This window comes from Pinus tabuliformis, chromosome 9 (genome assembly GCF_031772625.1).
Source record: "Pinus tabuliformis cultivar Carrire ecotype Pingquan chromosome 9, CPIR1, whole genome shotgun sequence".
Classification (NCBI taxonomy): domain Eukaryota; kingdom Viridiplantae; phylum Streptophyta; class Pinopsida; order Pinales; family Pinaceae; genus Pinus; species Pinus tabuliformis.
Genome location: NC_142307.1, coordinates 464,493,987 through 464,511,755, shown reverse-complemented (window position 1 = coordinate 464,511,755; position 17,769 = coordinate 464,493,987). Strand labels below are relative to the sequence as shown.

Here is a 17,769-nt window from a genome sequence, read left to right as displayed (position 1 = left end):
AATGGTTCATGAGGCACAATACTTGCTAAGGTTTTGCAAATGGGGTAGCAAGCTAAGTGGGCTTGATTGTGGGGAAAACTCCACAGTTAAGCGCGCTTGAGCCAGAGGAGTTCTGGGATGGGTGACCTCCTGGGAAGTCCTGGTTACCGGGTGCAAGCCCCGGAAGTGATGATTGATGCTATGTGATTCGTTCTCCACATTTCACTAGTTTCAATCCCACTTCTTCACCCCTGTGAGCATCACCCGATGCAATGAGTGCTAAGTGAACTATTCAAAAATCATGAGAAATTAGTCAGTTACGACTACCTCTCATGGAAATGGTCATACGTTTGAATGACTTACTTAACGCAGTTGAATCCCAAAAATGATATCTAATATAATGCACTGCGTAAATCCCCCATACTTAAATTCAAAAAGAGTCAAGGGATCTCTTCTTGAATGGTTCATGAGGCACAATACTTGCTAAGGTTTTGCAAATGGGGTAGCAAGCTAAGTGGGCTTGATTGTGGGGAAAACTCCACAGTTAAGCGCGCTTGAGCCAGAGGAGTTCTGGGATGGGTGACCTCCTGGGAAGTCCTGGTTACCGGGTGCAAGCCCCGGAAGTGATGATTGATGCTATGTGATTCGTTCTCCACATTTCACTAGTTTCAATCCCACTTCTTCACCCCTGTGAGCATCACCCGATGCAATGAGTGCTAAGTGAACTATTCAATCTAGATGGTGAAAGTCAAGTCTTTTTGACACAAGAAGACCATGAGGATGAGGTAATCAAGTTGTTCCCAATCAAATCAGGTGAGTCATTTGACTTCAAAGAAGGCTATGACACGGCTGTCTATGAAGTCCATAAGCAATACAAGCTAAGGAGCGGAACTGTAAATGTAACACAGCCTGAAAAGATAAAAGATAATCAGCAGCTCAAAAAAGCCATAGTTACAAAGCCAAATGACCCAACAGATGCGCTTACAAAAGAAGTAACCATTGAAGAAGTCACTGAACCAGTTTCTTCAAAACAGCAGCCCATGGATGCATCATCCTTGTACCCTAACCCAAGTGTCACCCCTCAAGAGATGAGCAAGAAGGGCAAGCCTCAAAATCAGGATAACAATCAAGAAGAAGAGTTAGTGAACAAGGAAAGAAATGTCATCCACAGCCAAAAGACCCAATCCGAAAAACCCTTTGACCTAGAAACTGAAATTAGTAAATTGAAGATAGCATTTCCTCTCTCAGAATTGGCCAAACACAGCATCTACAAACAACAGATCAGTAAATCTCTCCAACTTACTAGCAACAAAGATGATGTTAATGTATTGGATGATACCCCAGAGCTACTTTTTGGTCCAGAGGTGGATGGAAAGACAACAGGTGTAGGCATTTTACCTTTCTATGTCAGCCTGCATGTTCATGACAAGATATTACACAATGCAATGTTTGACTCGGGTGCCTCGCACAACCTGATGCCCAAATTAGTCATGGAAAGACTAAACCTGGATATTACAAGACCATACAAGGACCTGTTCTCCTTTGATTCCAACCAAGTCAAGTGCTTAGGCCTAATAAAAGATCTATGTGTGTCTCTTGTTCGGTACCCAAACAAAACAATTCTAATGGATGTTGTAGTTGCTGACATCCCACCCAAGTATGGGATGTTGTTATCAAGGTCATGGGGGGCTAAACTTCAAGGTTCCCTGCAGTTAGATATGTCATATGCCACCATCACTGTTTTTGGGTAACCAAAGAGATTATACAAAGAAACATTAATGAAATACATGGTCAACAGTGAAGAAAATCCTCAAAAATTTCCCATATATGCTGTCCACTCACACATAGACTCATACATTCTCTTCAATGATAATACAACTCTCTCAGATAATGAGGTTGAACCCAAGACACTCATACAAAAGGAAGACACCAATGAGCAAACTGCTACCCAAGAAACAATGATTAAGCCAACATTAAACACAGCTGCTGCTCAAGAAAGCGAACAGGTCCCATCAAGTGAGGAGACTGCCCTAGAAAACAAACAAGATGGCAAACCAGAGCTTCGACTTACAATTCCAACACATAAGGAGGTCATTAAGTTCTCCCTGGAACCAGAGATCCTATGGTTCCTTGAATTTGATGGGTCAGTCAACAAATTAGGGGTAGGAGCTGGAGTTTGGATACATAATAAACAAGACAGTGATGCAGAAGGCCGAGCCTATAGACTGAATTTCAAGTGTACTAATAATATGGCATAATATGAAGCTCTTTTACTAGGCCTCAAGCTAGTAAGGTTCTTACAGGCCACAAAGGTCTCAATTTTGGGGGATTCAGATTTAGTCATCCAACAAGTGAAGGGAAATTTTGTCACCAATGACAAGAGACTGAGGTCTTATAGGTTTGCTGTGGCTGAAATACTGAGCTTCTTCTCTGAATTCCAAATCACCAAAATTTCTAGGACCCATAATCTTCATGCTCATAGTTTAGCCACATTTGCAAGTACCTGCAAGTTGCCTTTTGAGCCCCACCACTGCTTTACAGCTGAGGTAAAACATAGACCTTCTGTCCCAAACAATGTCAAGGACTGGCAAGTATTTGAAGATGATGCACAAATAAACAACTTCTTGACCTTGCAACAAGAATTTGCAGGACTAAATATTGACACTGAAAGAGCAAGTCAATCACAAATACTTGAAAGAGCAAGTCAATCACAAATACAGTTTGAACAGACTAACCACCCAATATCACCCAAAACAGCAAAACAAATGCTAAATCCAACTATTTTCAACAAGGAAAACATACAACAAATTCAACAAACCAATCATGAGGAAGCAGCTGTTGTAGAGGCTGAAATCATAGAGCTGAAAGACAACTTTCTCCCAACAGGCCTAACTCCATTAGAAGACATCTTTGACTCAAATGATATCCCTAGAAAACCAAAAATGCAGCCCCTAAATGCAGCCATTGAAGAATGCAACATTGGCATTGTTGATAAGCCTAAGATAATAAAGCTATCTGCATCTCTGCCTCCTGATCAAAAACCCAAATACATTGACCTTTTCAAAGAGTTTCAGGATGTCTTTGCATGGGGTTATGAGGATTTAAAATCCTATGACACCTCTGTTATCCAGCATACTATCCCTCTCAAGCCTAATCAGAAGCCATTCAAACAAAAATTGAGAAGGATTAATCCCATGCTCCTCCCTTCAATCAAAAAGGAATTGCAAAAAATGTTCAAAGCAGGCATCATAGCACCAATCAGGTTTTCTGATTGGATTTAAAATTTGGTCCCTACAAGAAAGAAAACTGGTGAAATAAGGCTTTGTGTGGATCTTAGGAACTTGAATCAAGTATCCCTCAAGGACAATTATCCCTTACCCAAGATGGATCACATCCTCCAAAGAGTGGTGGGTGCCTCAAGGATCTCACTACTTGATGGATTCTCAGGCTTTAACCAAATCTTAGTACACCCTGATGATCAAGACAAAACTGCATTTACAACCCCATGGGGAACTTTCAAATATGTAAAAATGCCTTTTGGATTGAAAAATGCAGGGGCAACATTTCAAAGAGCAATGGATATTGCTTTTGCCAAGGAGATTCATGACTTTCTTGTCATTTACTTAGATGACCTTACACCTTTCTCAAAATCAGACCAAGAACATTTGAAACACTTGAGACAGATCTTCCTAACATGTAGGAAATATGGAATCTCCTTGAATCCCAAGAAATCCTTATTTGGTTTGGAGGAAGGTAAGCTATTGGGACATATCATTTCAAAAGATGGCATTAGAATTGACCCAGATAGGATACAAGCTATCCTACAAATGCCCCACCCAATAAATATAAAGGAATTACAAGCCTTTTTGGGTAAAATCAACTTCCTGAGGAGATTTATCCCAAATCTGGCTGAATTGAGCAGATTACTGAATAACATGCTAAAGAAGGATTCAAAAGTGAAATGGACTGTTGAAGCAAATCAAGCCTTTGAAGGTATAAAATTGGCCCTTACCAAAACCCCAGTCCTAACAAATCCTCAATTTGACAGGGAATTTATCATATTTTGCTTTGCTTCCCAACACACAATTGCTGCTGTCTTGTTACAGAAAGATGACCAAGGAAATGAGAAGCCCATTGCTTTCTTTAGTAGAGCTCTTAGAGATGCTCCTCTAAAATACCAAATCATGGAGAAACAAGCTTATGCTTTGGTCAAGGCCATCAAAGACTTTAGGATCTACATCCTCTATTCACATGTTATAGCTTATGTACCAAGTCCTATTGTCAAAGACATTCTCACCCAAGAAAATTTAGAGGGTAGAAGAGGAAAGTGGATTGCCAACATTTTGGAATTTGATATTGAGATAAAACCTACAAAACTAATAAAAGGGCAAGGTTTGGCCAAACTAATGACAGAAGCAAACTTCCAAGCCTTAGACATCAACCAGCTGGACAGTGAACTGGAGCTGGCGACTCCAAAGATCAATGTAGCCTTTGAACAATCCCCTTGGTACTCTGATATATGTTATGTATTGCAAAACCTGTGTGCTCCCCCAGGATTGTCCAGAACTAAATGTAGGTTCTTAAAAATGAAAGCTTCTAAATTCTGTGTTATGGATGGAAATCTACTTTGGAAAAACCATGAAGGGATATTGTTAAACTGCTTAATTGAGAATGAAACTAACAATATCATAAAAGAATTTCATGCAGGTGACTGTGGTGGACACTTGTACTGGAAGTCCACTGTGGATAAAATACTGAGGGCTGGTTACTACTGGCCCACCATGTTCTCTGATGTCAAGAAATTCACCACCTCATGTCATAAATGTCAAGTGTTTGAGGGAAAGAGACAGTTACTACCACTTCCCTTAAGGCCTATTGCAACAGAGAGACCTTTTCAACAATGGGGCTTGGATTTCATTGGGGAAATTCATCCCTCATCTTCAGGCCAACATAGATGGATCTTAACAGCCACAGACTACTTCACTAAGTGGATCGAAGTTGTTCCATGCAGACAAGCAAATGATTCAACAATCATTCAGTTTTTGGAGAATAACATATTGGCTAGATTTGGTTGTCTTGACAAAATAATAACAGACAATGCTATTGCTTTCAGATCCAAGAAGATGGTGAATTTCTGCCACAAATTTCACATTACCTTGGGCCATTCTACTGCATACTATCCCCAAGGAAATGGCCTTGCTGAGTCATCAAATAAAAGCCTGGTAAACATTATAAAGAAAGTGCTAGAAGAGAACAAAAAGAATTGGCATAAGAAGCTTGCGAATGCCCTATGGGCAGATAGACTAACAACCAAGAGATCAATTGGAACCAGCCCATATGAGTTGGTTTATGGGTTAGAAGCCAAATTCCCTTCATCATTAGGAGTTCCTGTTATGAAACTTCTTCAAGAAAGCCAAGCTGAACCAAATAATATGCAAAGAAGGATCAATCAAATAATATGTTTACAGCAAGCTAGAGATCAAGTGTACAACAGAGTTCAAGTTTTACAAGAAAAGCTAAAGAAAGCTTTTGACAGAAGAACTAAGGCAGAAGATTTCAACATTGGTGACAAAGTCCTCAAGTGGGACTCAAGAAGAGAAGATAAAGGAAAACATGGAAAATTTGATTCCCTTTGGAGAGGACCATTTGCTGTCCAAGCAGTACAAGGAAACAACACTTATTTCCTTAAAAGTCTTAATGAAACTGATTTGGATGAAGGTCCTGTGAATGGTAGGATGCTGAAGCACTATTTTGACTACCACCCATAAGTGCAGCCTGACTTTCCATTGTACATATTCAAGTGTATATATTACTCTCTGTAGGATGTAAAAATGCAGTTTCTCAAGTTTATTAACTATCAGCAAAAGGAAAATAGGATCAGAGATCTACCAAGATGGGAAGAGCACAATTTTGGCATTTTAAGGCAGCATACTTCAAATATTGGTGAAAGCAGGCAAGGGCCAAGGCATTCTGACCTGCTGTTCTTGGTCTTTCTAATGAAAAACCATCTCCATGTGGAGCCACTGTTAGCTACCTATACCAATAGGTTTCATATTTCATGATTGGCAAAGAAAGGTCCAAATATGCTCTGCTTTGATGATGCAAAGATCCCATATTTCCATGAGGAGACAAGGTGTGTATATAGCTTGATATGGACTCAATTTTGATGGATGGTCCAACAGCCTAATCTGGACCATGCCATGTTTTAAATTTTCAGTTGTAGAATAGAGAAAGAGGTCTGTCCAAACTGTTTAATCTTGGCAGACAAGTAGCTTAGGTAGAGAAGTAAGGCTCCCAACTGCTTAATCTGGGACCTTGGAAGCAATAAGGGTAGCATTAGATAGAAAATCAAAAGGAAAAATCCAGAGAAAAGAAAAGGCAAATAAGGGTCTGCAAGTCTAAATGCACCCTCCAAGAAGAAACAAAAAATGCTAGGCAAATAGATGGGTAGGCAGATGGGGTTGCAGAAGTGTCATTCCTTACAATTGAAGGTGTGCTAACCTATTTTACAAAGAAAAATCAATGGATTGAGAAGTCCTTCTTCTCTATCAGGTTGCAACAAAGCCAAGAAGCATGTCTAACTTCCCAATTTTCCCCTTTTCCATTCATTACTAACATCCCCTCATCAGTTGAGATTCATGAAAGAATTGGTGGTTTTATGGTGGTTCTTAGTCCTTTAAAAGCCACATTTCTTGTCTAAAAACTCTTTTCATTTTGATCTACTCCCTAAGCTAAGTTATTTTCAAATAAACTCAGTAATATCACCCCTCATCCACTCTTTCACCCACATTAATTTCTAACTTCTATTATATAATTTCTCTATGTTACCCCTTCCCCTACTATTATAACACCATGGTGTATAAACCCCCAAGCATTGTATAAATATCCCTCCCCTTGGCATTATAGCCAATAAGTCCTCTGTCAGGGATCAAATGGACATCTGGTCAATTTGAGAAACCTAAACCTAACCCCCTTCCCCCTTCTGAATCCATTTTGACCCATTACACCTCCATTTGCTAAGAAAAACATATGAAAAACCCTTTTTAACCCATAACCCGCTTCATTTGCAAAAAGCGCCCAAAAACCCACTTTGCCATTTTATCCAAAGTATCGGCGCGGTAATATTTTTATTTCTATTTTACATTGAAAAACCATATAAACCCGCTGAAACCCAAAGTCCCGCTGGGCACGCTGTTCAAAAGAAAATACTATTTTATTACCTCCCCGCTGCCGTATCGTCCGCACTGTTCGGCGACCCGTCAACCGTCCGATCGGGCGCCTTTGATCGGACGACCATTATGCATATCGGGTTGGGCCCGACGTCCGAAGATTAGCGCCCGAGAAACTGTTAGAGGGTGACGACAGGCCTTTTCCACGCGTCGCCCTCACAATTTCTCGGGTCGCCCTCTGATAAAACCCTGACCGTATCTAAGGCGGTCCGAGAAAAACCATTACCGCTTATCATTTACCGCCGGTTTTGCTATGCCTGCGTCATCACCACGTCAGTGCCACCCCGCCGTCGCGTCAGCACTCTTGTCCGCCCCTGCGCTGATATGTCTGCCACCTCATTATCCCCGTGGACCAATCACAGCTTGCCACCTCACCCGGTGACGTCATGCTGACGTCATCCGACCTTGACCCCACCTAATGACGTCATGCTGACGTCATCTCAAAAACGCGCCAATATGCCAAAAATCCATATTTTAGCCAAAAATGCGTGTTTTTTCTCACTTTTGCCAAAACAACTATTGATTTTCCTGCATGCATTTTACGACCAATTTAGCGCCAACCTGCACAATTCGACTCTGAAACCGTGGGCGCCTCCGTCGTACCTGCATTCGCAACTGTTATCGACAATTCGCAAGGTATTTCTCAAAATTGTTCCCTGCACCTGGTTTTATCCATGTTTCTGTAAGCAAACTGTTTAAGAGAGTACAAAACACCAAAATCACCATCAAGCATCCAGTGACCTGCACTCATTTCCGACTAGCAAGGCAATAAACCTTCTGCCAAGCCTGCATTTGACCAAATTAACCTGAATTCACTGGTAGTTCGCGCAGTCGTGAACTAGAAACCTCCATTACATAAATTCACCATAGAAATACTCTAGTCAGTCCTGCTACTGTTTTAATCAATCCTATAAACGGTATTTCAATTGCTGTTTGCTCAATTCGCCCTCTGTTCCCTACAATTCACAGTTACATTATAAAGAAACTCCTCTGCGTTCTTCTGCTCACTCAAAACAGTTTACATACAATTCAGAAGCCTTACTAGCCATGGAAACACCAATAGCCTTGAATATCCAGCCTTTGAATGCCCCTCAAAGGGAGTTAGAATGGAAAGCCCTGGGAGATGTAGATTATCAGATGATAGACTGGTTCCCAATGGGTTCTAAGTTCAATATCCACATGCTAAATGAATTGAAAGCCCAACACCTTGGTGGAGCTGATATTTTAGGGATTTGGGACTCAAATTTGCCCATTTACAACCTCCCTCAAGTCAATGCCCTTCCAGACTTGATCCACAAGTGCCAGGAATGCTATGATCCATGCCAAAGAGCTGTTCTCAGTCCTACAGGCTCAATCTTGTTCCATATCACCCCAGAAACTATAAATGAGATGCTGCATTTCCATACTGCAAGGCCATTGACCCCTCTCTCCATGCTGGACTTAGTAAAGAAGGGGAGTAATTTGTCAAGTGCCCAGATCATTAAAATTAATCAGTTATTCATACAGCCAAGCTCTGAAACTATGAGGACTCCTCCCATTGGATATCACTACCTGAATGACTTGGGCAGAATGCTAGTGGATTTGATCAGCTACGTTCTGGGGTACAGGGGAATTGAGGATGTTGATGACACTATAATGGCAATGCTATCCATATTTTCTCCTGGAAAGCCTCCAGCTGTACACTATGACTATGCCACCTATATTGCAGAAAAGATCCATGAACAGCTAATGAATCTACAAAGAAAAAGGGTGTTCAAATACACCTCATACATCTACCACCTGTTCTTGTTTTATCAACCAGACAGTTTCTCCATTCCCCTCAAGAAACTTAATGCCCAGGGGAATCCAAGGTCAGTTGTGTTTTGGACTTCAGTTTTCCATAATGTTTCTCAATCACCATACACATACTGTGAATTTATAGACCTGTTCATTCACCCAGCTATGACATTGCTGTATGGTGTCCCTCCTCCAAGGTTGACCGATGACATGCAGAGAGTTCTCCATCTCTCCAAATCCTACAACATTGGTGATTGGTATTTTTACCAACACCACACTGTAGTCAGAATATATGGCTGTGAATTGGACCCTTACAAGCTGCCAAGGTATGTCCCTATGAGACTTTTTGCCTTAGAATACTTCAGGCAGTTTGGAAATGCAGACTGCTTCCATTTCCAAAGTAGGAATAAGAAGGTGCAGCTGAAGGTAAGGAACCAGCTAGGCCCTTTTCTATACAATAAAAGAGAGGAGGGATGGAAGGAGGCAGATATGATCTTAGAGGGCTTCAAATTGCAAACCAGTTTCAAATGGATACCTTATGACCCTAATCATTTTATCTCCCTCAGAAGGATAAAATACAAATTGGGTAACTATGCACATGTTAGGCTGCCTCATGTTGAAAAGTATGCAAATTCTTTGAGCTGGAAAGAGGGCACTCTAGAAGAGCCAACTACTAGAGAGCAGATGCTAGAGAGAGAGGCTAGGAATTTGCAAAAAGAGGCTGACTTGGAAACTTGTGGACAGGTTTCCTTATCATATCAAAGGCAACTTGGAGCATCTGCCTCTTCTTTAACAACACATCAGCAAGCTGCCATGGACACTCAACATACATCCAGCAAAGGCAAAGAAAAGCAGGTGGAATAAGAGCAACCACCTCCCATAACTGAAGAGCAAACAGAAAAAGAGGTGAAACAGCAGGAAGTACATCAACAGCAGTAGCAGCAACAACAAGAAGAACGAAGATAGGAGCAGCCTGTACAGCAAGAGCAGACAGTGGAAGCCCCAAAATCCACTGAGCAACAGCCACAGCAAACTGTGCCTCCAAGGCAAGAAACATCAGCTGAAGCATCAATCCTCCAAACTCCACAAAAGGAGGATACTAGCAGGAAAAGGGACAAAGAGACTCCCTTGACCACATCAATAAGTCATGGTGAGAAAAGACAGAGATTGAATCCTTTCTCTGAGGAGGAAATGCCAATAGGGCAGTCTCTGGGCATGGGCCCACCTAGTAGAGAAGCATTCGCAAGTTCCTTCCAACAGGAACATGACAGGACAGTGGGAGGAGAAGTCAGCTCCTCAAGCCAGCAGAGAGAAGGTAAACTGAGCATCAAACAACAGTTCATAGACATAAAGAGGAGGAATGAGCCAATAAAGATACAACTATACAATCATTTGTTGAAAATGGCTCCCACTAACCAGCAAAGACTGATGTCTGCGTATGATGTTAGTGAAGGCAAAATGATCATGAGTCATTTTTTGCCAGCTGTAGCACAGCCCCAGTCCCCTGCAGATTATATAAGGACCAATCTTGAGGTCCTTGCCAAGGACATCCACCCTATGGACAAAATTGAATTACACAAACAAACGGGTGAGATGGTGTATGCCTCCTTGGCAGACAAAACATTGGATAATTATAGGCTAGAGAATAGCCTTCATAATACAGCTGCCCAACTTGAGTTGGAAAGGGCATCCTCTCAAGCTAAGGACAACAGAATTAGGTCCTTAGAAGATATAATCATAGAAATTGGGCATGATCCCAAGGATATCAAGGGCATACAAGAAATATTGAAGTTGAGGGATGCAGACATGGCAGCGTTGAGGAGAAAGATCAAAATTCCAGCCACAATTCACCCTCAAACAGATGAAGTTGCCCAGCAGAGGCATGATCAAGATGCCTCAGCCTTGCTGGTGTCTCTATATAAGCAGCTAATCCAGACTCAAGAAAAGCTGGGAGAATCAGAGGCTGCACAGACAGCATTGCAGACAGCTTTGAAACAAAAAGAAGAAGGTCAAACCTCCCAGCCTCCTCCTGAAATAATTAGCCTTGAGGAAGCTGCTCCAACTACTGTTCCTCCCCCTCCTCAACAAACAGGACAGGCAGCACCATCCACCTCAGCACCACCACCACCAACAACAGAGCAGGCCCCAAGCCTGGACATGCAAAAGCTGAGAAATGAGATCCAGGCCTTGGAAGCACAAATGACAGAATTGAATGAGGCCAGGGAGAAACTAGCCAAAGTCAATGAAAGATATGACAAGTCCAAGCAGACTGTGGCAGAAAAGGGCAGGGAAATAAAAGCCCTCAAAGACAGAATAAAGGAGCTAGAAAAGGAGCTCCAACTGGATAAAGTGGTGGCCGAGATCAAGACAGTGCTATGGGCTAATATTGGCCAGTCTATTACTGACCAATGGCAGTATATTGACACAATCCATGAGCAGTTGGAGCTCATTGGAAAAGCACAGAAGGAAATTCAGAGATCAAGGGCAGCTCTAGGCAATATGCCTGAAATTGCCACCAGGATGATCAATGTGCTCAATAACATAACAAGTTCTCAGTTAGCAACCATGGGAATTCCTAACAGGACTGAGACTATTATGTTGGTAAAAAGGGTCCTTACACTAAGAAACTTAGTGCAGACATTGGAGAGAAGGACCCAAGACATGCAGACCGAGGTGAACAGATTTATGGACAAATTTGTGGTATTACAGAACATAGGTCTCCCTGGCTTGCTGAACAATGCAGGAAAACTGCTTACCCATGAGCAGTATGCCAAGAGAGTCAATACATTTGCCACAAGTCAGATCACTGAAAGGCCCAGCACCTCAGAGGAAACAGGGCCAGCTACAAGACAAAGTCTCTACAACAGAGTAGAGAATTTATTCTTTATAATGAATGAAATAAATCACCTATTTGAAGTGCCTCATAACTTCTATAAATACACAGAGGCAGATGAGACTATGGATGCAATTCTTAGGCATCAACTACCCACACAGGAATGGTGGACAAAGGCAATACAGATGATCCTATAGACCAGGAAGCCATTCTTCAAGTTTTTCATTAAAAATACAAGGTGGCATGCACAGGAAAAGCTAATAAAATCAGCATGCATAAAAGGTGAAAGCTGAGCCAACTCAGCAGAACTTTTCGGCCAGCATGTCAAGATGGACAGCTACAGGTGACAGGGCCGAAAAGTTACAGCAGAGCATCCACCAAAGCGCATTTTTCCAGCATTTAAAGCAGATCATTCCAACCGACTCAGTGGCCTCCAAAGGCCAAAATATCTTCTGACTGATATAAATGAACATTTATGATGTATTCAAGACATCAATAACTTTTTATCTGCTGTTATGTACAAAGTTGGTGAAATATTTATTTCTCAGATAACTCAACGCCATAGATATTTTGTATTACCGTTTGTATATATTGGCCCCTCGCATAAGCTTGCAGGGTTGGTTGTTGATTTCTTTTGGAGAAGTTCCTATGCTGTAATCTTTGCAGAGTTTAATAATAGAAGTAATGGAATTTCTGAAGTTCTGAGTTGTTGAATGCGTTCATGGTGTTTTGTTGAAGTTTGCAGGATCCCTGTGCATCTCATATACAATAATTTTTCTGTAACTCTCTTCATTCTGTGTTTCAATCTTTTACAACCCATAAATGTTTCTAAGTTCTTAGTATTTAGCAGCAAAGAAAAAGAATAGCTTTCAGGATTTATTCATGAAATACCCTGAGCTCAATCTATGTTGTTAATGAATGTTTTCCTCAGTTATAATCTTGATAAGTGTAATTCTTAATTGCTACACTTGCAGAATATATCTTTCACAATGACCCTTGTTTCAGGAATTCAAGTTTGCTCCTGAGCAACATATTTCACTTTCACAGCATTAGCTTTAATGGAGAATTCTTAATTGCTTTCCATTGGCTAGACATGCATCATCATACATCATCACTCAAGCTTTAAATTTTGTTTGTTGAGATACCCAATAGGCCCTGCAGTCTGAACATTCCCACTGAAGCATACCAAACATCTCACAGCTCTAGACTCCATTGCCCAATGAAATACAACTGTCTAAACATTACATCTTGGGCATTGAAAGACATCCTTCAACCAAAACATAAACAAAAACCTGAGCATAATAGCTAGCCTAAAATACTATCATAACAGAGACAAATCATAAAGAGAGAACCCTCTCTGATTACAGTTTGGCTAGAAATTGTAATCCAAAGATTGGTTAGTGGTTACCCCGGCCGTATTCCCTTGGGAGTCATAGGGAACAACCTGGGTGTTAACACTACCAACAAACTCTCTCTAAACTTAACATCAATAACAACACATCTAACAAATACAAGTGCTCAAACCATTCAACATTTTTTGAATAATGTATACTCAACCTCACTGTTTTGAATACCTATTATAATCATAAAATTAATTTTGAATTGTAGCTCTCATCCATTCCATACTCTAACGAATTAAAATGCTTACATATTGGTATACATAATGATATAGCAAAATGAGAGGCTATGAATTTGACAACATATATTGACATCTTCCTTTTCATATACAATCTTCTTTCATATCTATATTTAATTCAATTCAATCTTTTTGTCATTGAATTGATATTGTGAACATAAGCATTATCGCAACAGTGAAATATGCATCTTAAAATAGCTTCTAAATATATTAAATCTCCTTCACTTCTTCGAATGAAGATTTTAAGTTATAATCCTATATAATCTCCTTCCTTTCTTACAAGGAAGATTTAACAAGCTTCCCAGCTTCCTGCTTTGAATTCTGCCTGGTTGCTTTAGGAACATTCATACATATCTATCACGTGGAGGGGATGGGAACTATTGAGAAAATGCATGCTAACTTTATGGGGTACTGGTTGCTTTGATATCCTTGTTTGATCTGTTATACTTCATATGGCTCTTGACAAGCTGGCCTGCAGCCAATGCAGACATGAGAGACAGCTCTCCAGCCAAAACAGCTCCTGCAACTATTCTGGCCAAGCGTTGGGAATTGGCCCCAGGGGATTGCATGTTTGCTCCTTTGACTCCCAGCAGATTCAAACAAGCGGCTTGTGATGCCAACTGTGTTCCTCCTCCTATGGTTCCCACCTGCAATAAATGGATACAAATATGTCCACAATCAGAACAATGGGAAGGGGTTTGAGGGGGAGTAACCATTTTCTCTCAGATCCTCAAAAATAGTTTAGCTATCGAAACAAAGTCCAGAGATTAGAGAAAGAAAATACCACAAATGTTTTTCTTTAGGCATGAAAGTAATCATGGAGATTACTTACCTCAATACAAGGCATTGTGACTGATACATGCAGATCCCTGCCACCATTGGAAGTCTCCATCATCGTAATGCAATGAGAGCTCTCAATGTTTTGGGCAGGATCTTGACCCGTTGCAATAAATACAGCAGAGACAATATTGGATGCATGGGCATTGAAGCCCCCTATGGCACCTGCTAGTGCAGACCCAGTTAAGTTCTTGAGCATGTTCAGTTCCAGCAAAGCTGGAACAGTAGTCTTCAAGACCTTGCTAACAACTGCCTCAGTGATGATAGCCTCACACACTACTGATTTCCCACGCCCTTCAATCCAGTTCACAGCTGTGGGTTTCTTGTCTGCACAGAAATTGCCTGACCACAAACCAAAAATTTGGCATTAAAACAAAAAGCCCATGGCAGCAAAACCCAGAAAATGACCACTGAATTGAGAACCAATAGTCAACAAAACCCAAAACAGAGATGACCCAAAAGTCGAATACCAATCAGAATTGAACAGAGATGACCCAAAAGTCGAATACCAATCAGAATTGCGTAGACAGACTCACCAGAAACACTGATAACATCCATGTCGGGAAACTCATTCTGAAGGAAATCTAAAACATTCTGCACACCCTTGGACACCATATTCATCCCCATGGCATCCCAGTGAAGCAAGAAAACCTCATGTGCAGATTCCTCCCTGCAATTACACAGCGTATGCCTTGCAGCCTGGCAAATCGGCTGGTGCTGTTATGCAGTTAAGATCAACAAAGAGTCAACACCCATAAAATTGGTATTATTCAGAAAATTCAGATCATATTTGGCCTCAAAATTCATTAATCTCAAAATATATATATATATAAAAGCAAGTTAGGTAATTCATTATTCTCAAAACAAATAATAGTGGATTATTTTCTTATATATATATATAAGCAAGCTAGGTTGACCCAAGGCCAGGGCCAATCCCAATGTTGGATGGAAGAAGCCTTGGTCCAGCGGGAAAAATCGTCACAATAAACAGTCACCACCAGACACATGCAAAGCTTGGTCAATACGGGTAAGCCCAGTGAGACAGTTTTTAGTCCTCACAGCTAGCTTCCCACCAGACTAAATTTTCCTACCCTAAGGGACTTTGGAGATATAAATATTCTATATGCTTTAAAAAGGGGTCAAAATAAAAGAGAAACTTATGGTGATACCTGTTAAAGATCACAGACAAATTATCATAGTTATTGGGATCTTCAACGTAAAACTTGAGATGTGCAGCTCTCTTGACAGTAGGGAATCTAACCACTGGAGCCCTGGTCATCCCATCTTTGAGGAGAACACTGGTAGCACCACCAGACATATGAATGGCCTTGCAACCTCTGTTGGTGCTTGCAACCAAGCAGCCCTCGGTGGTGGACATGGGTACCATGTATTCAATCCCATCAAGCAGAAGAGGCCCTGCAACCCCCACAGGAATCTGCACATACCCAACAGGTAGTTCACAGCATTGGCCAAGAATGGATCCATAATCAAATCCCTCCAAGGGCAACCCATCCAGAGATCTCCCAGTTATCATCTCCAAGGCCCTTCTTCTCACCCACGCAGATCTCCTACAGTTCCCCAGTGCTGACTCTAGAGAATGAGAAGCTACAGTCCCATTGCAAACAGCAGCTGCAATATCATCATCCTCGTGATCCCCCAACGAAATCCCTTTCAGCTGGACTTGAGGGGGACTGGGCTTAACAGCCACTTCTTCCTGGGCAACAAGGCTCATCAGCTTCTCGTCTTCCCTCACATGATCGTCATCAATGCTCCCGCTGATGAAAGACTGGACATAATAAATGCCAAAGAATCCCAACAAATATGTGAAGGAAGCAAGCTGAGCCACAATGGCCACCAACTCCAAAAACTGACTACATGAAGGGGCATTGAAGTCCTGATCTTCTCCCTCCATCTCCTCATCAGGAAATAGGAGGAAGTGAAAAACAAGACAAAGAACACCTTGTTGGTCAGTCCCACAGGCAGTGGCAAAGCATCTGATGCCAACGTCTTCGGATTCTTACCATTACCATTATTCATATTCTTACCAGAACCACAACAACTAGTGCAATCGTCCATCTTGTTGTTGCTGCAACAACCTATTTCTCCACTATTTTTTCTTGTTTTTCTCAACACCATGCCATCCATTAGACTCTGAGAAAGAATAAGAGCTGTTTCCAGAGAATTCCCTTTGGAATCTCCACAAACTGTGTATATGAATGCTCTTGAATTACCAGGGAGCTGCTAGTATTTATGGTCATATATTTTTGCCACTTGCTTAATAATTCTATTCCCCATTGTCAATCAAACTAGCCTTTCAGTATCATAACCCACTACCTGCCACCACTATACACATGGCATCTACTCCCATCGAACTAGGCCAGTAGTTCACAGTACCATTGTTCAATTGTCTTCAAGGATTTATTAGAAGAGGTCTCCCACCCCTAGCGTATCTTTATAAAATAGCTAACATAACCACCCTGGGCCGTTGGATTCTCCACTTTGAGGACACTGCACAACCTAATCCATTTTAAAAAAATATCAATGATGGAACACGAGGAAGATGATGTGACCATGAAGTTTGAAAAACTTAGTTGAATTTGAGCAACTTTAGTTAAGGACAAAAGCAAGAAAAATATATTATAGATACGAGAAGAAAAAAAAGCTGATATGAGGATGAGCATTGAATTAGTTGAATTGAGCATTTCTAGTCAAAATATAAGAAATATATAATATTATAAGAACACAAAATTTGTAAAATTAATGACAAAAATATTATTGATTCATTGTATTTAGATGTTAAAAATGGAATCTTAATACACGTTTCAAAATATGAAATTTATCTCATTTTTATTATTGTTTTTGAGCTATAGATATATCAAAATTATATAAATATTTAACTCTTAACAATGTTGAGTAGAGCACATGTTTTTGTTGATTAGAGTTGGATTTATTAATTATACTTTATGATTATCTATTTTCAACATTTTTATCAGGAACAAATCATACAAAATCATGTTTTTAGTGCCTTGTTTGCTTCTTCTGAAGTAGATATTTTAATTATTTTTATTTCTCACTTGATAATAAGGGATAATCATGAAACTTTTAAGGTGGTTTTCTAGCCCTTATTGATTTCGAGAACAATTTTATTTCCTGACCATTCTCTTGAACAACAAGTTTTTTTGCTTGCAAATTATGCAAGAACTCCATAGCGTTTTCAAATGAACCCACATCAATGTCATAAGTCTAAAATGAAGCATTTAAGTTTGTTTCTCCATAGTATCTCCCATGATCACATTTCTAATTCTACCATCTAGCGCACATTTTCATTAAAGATCACATCTTTAATTTTGATAAAAAAAATTCCTCACTACATCATAAACTTCACAAATTTCAACATCACCATCATAATTAGTCATGATACTTTTACATTTTTGTCATCCAACATTTTATGGTTCTCATCTAAAGCACGAACTTATGCA

General features: G+C 40.5%; 1 pseudogene across 1 annotated transcript; it reads right to left on the bottom strand.

Annotated features, from left to right (window-relative positions):
• Nucleotides 1-13,486: 13,486 nt before the first annotated feature.
• Nucleotides 13,487-16,342, bottom strand: LOC149149204 (3-hydroxy-3-methylglutaryl-coenzyme A reductase 1-like; annotated as a pseudogene). Its single transcript, XR_016262562.1, has 4 exons — nt 15,460-16,342; nt 14,827-15,007; nt 14,286-14,632; nt 13,487-14,100 (listed from the first exon to the last, which is right to left on the bottom strand). The product of XR_016262562.1 is annotated as a 3-hydroxy-3-methylglutaryl-coenzyme A reductase 1-like (transcript).
• Nucleotides 16,343-17,769: the final 1,427 nt, after the last annotated feature.